At 36.4% G+C, this 1,815-nt stretch overlaps 1 pseudogene; it reads left to right on the plus strand.

Moving 5' to 3' along the window:
• Window positions 1-258: 258 nt before the first annotated feature.
• Window positions 259-471, plus strand: LOC122218877 (annotated as a pseudogene).
• Window positions 472-1,815: the final 1,344 nt, after the last annotated feature.

A 1,815-nucleotide genomic window follows, 5' to 3' on the forward strand; every position in this document is an offset into this window, starting at 1 on the left:
TTTGGCTTAGGTCATGATCTCACTGTTCGTGGGATTGAGCCCAGCGTTGGTCCCCCTGTGCTGACAGTGCAGAGCCTGCTTGGATTCTCTCTCTCCTTCTCTCTCTGCTTGCACACTCTTTCTCAAAATAAATAAACTTAAAAACAAAACAGAACAAAAACAAAGGCAAATCATGCTAAGCACCGCTACATCTATTATTTCTATAAAAAAATGAGAGAAGTTTTAGGTATTGTAAACTGTATTAAGAACTCCCCTCTCATCGCTTCTCGGCCTTTTGGCTAAGATCAAGTGAAGAACTCCCCTCACATACTAATATCCTAGTATAAAAGGATATTTGCTATTTATTTATTTATTTTTAATTTTTTCTTAATGTTTTTTTTTAATTTATTTTTGAGACAGAGCATGAGCAGGGAAGGGGCAGAGAGAGAGGGAGACACAGAATCGGAAGCAGGCTCCAGGCTCTGAGCCATCAGCACAGAGCCCGATGCGGGGCTCGAACTCACAGACCGTGAGATCATGACCTGAGCCGAAGTCGGATGCTCAACCGACTGAGCCACACAGGTGCCCCGATATTTGCTATTTATTAACAAAAGATGTTGACAAAAATTCTTGCACCTATAAATTCAGGTATCTACTGTGGCATCACTCACATTCCATACCTCATTTCTTTTACCCTGCTTTAAGAATGGGTGAGAATTTCTCACCTGTTTACAGACAGACATGTGGGAAGGAAATTCATTTTCAGCATGGTTAGTAACATCAGAGAATTCTTCTGTAGCTATTCAAAGTAAAAATGCTGCTCAGTCAGATTGGAGCTCAGCTACAACTCTGGTACCTATTATCAGGTTTGGTCCTTACTAAAGTGCAATGATGGTCTAGATGGGACAACCCAATATCAAGGGGAGATCCTTTGAAAGGTAAGTGGAGTAGATAAATTTTTACATGATTGTGTCTTGATTTTTTAACCATTTAATTTTTTAAGAAACTCTTATATTTTTAACAATCTCAAACTTGCAGAAGAGTTATAAAATGGTGCAAAAAAAGACTGTTTTACCCTGAACCATTTGAGAGTAAGTTGCCAAAAAATGCCCCATCACTCTTAAATACTTTAGTGTGTGGTTCCTACAACAAGATTGCTTTCCTATACAACCATAAAATACCATCAATATTAGGAAATTAGCACTGATATATCACAATATCTGATCTCCAGAGTTGTCCCAATAATGTCTTTATAAAGTATCTAGTCCAAAGTCCCGTGTTGTGTTTAGTTGTCCCATCTCTTTAGACACCTTAGATTTGGAACAGTTCTTTAGTTTTTCCTTTATTTTCATTCCCTTGATACTTTTAAAAGTTACAGAGCAGGTTACAGACTGTAGCATGTCCTTCAAGTTGAATTTAATGTTTATTCAACATTAGAGTCAGATCATAGAAGTGATGCTGTGTTCTTATTGTCTGTCAGGTGGCATATAGTTTTGATTTATCTCATGACTAGTCATGCTAACTTTAATTATGTGATCAAGGTGGTTTACCAGGCTTCCAAAGTATAAAGTTACTCTTTGCCCTTTTGTAATCGATAAGTGTCTTGTAAGAAGGTATGTTGAAACCATGTAAATATAACATCCCTCAACAAAATTTCAGTTTATTCATTCACTCATTTATATCAGTATATCCATTTGCTTTATTTTTTTTCATAGAGTCATTGCTCTGCTATATGAAACTCCAATAAACCTGATGTGTGTTCTTTTTAGTATTTTATAAATTAAAGTATAGTGGACACACAGTAATACTTAATTGCAGGTGTACAACATAGTGAAA

This window comes from Panthera leo, chromosome B1 (assembly GCF_018350215.1).
Source record: "Panthera leo isolate Ple1 chromosome B1, P.leo_Ple1_pat1.1, whole genome shotgun sequence".
In the NCBI taxonomy this organism is placed as follows: Eukaryota; Metazoa; Chordata; class Mammalia; order Carnivora; family Felidae; genus Panthera; species Panthera leo.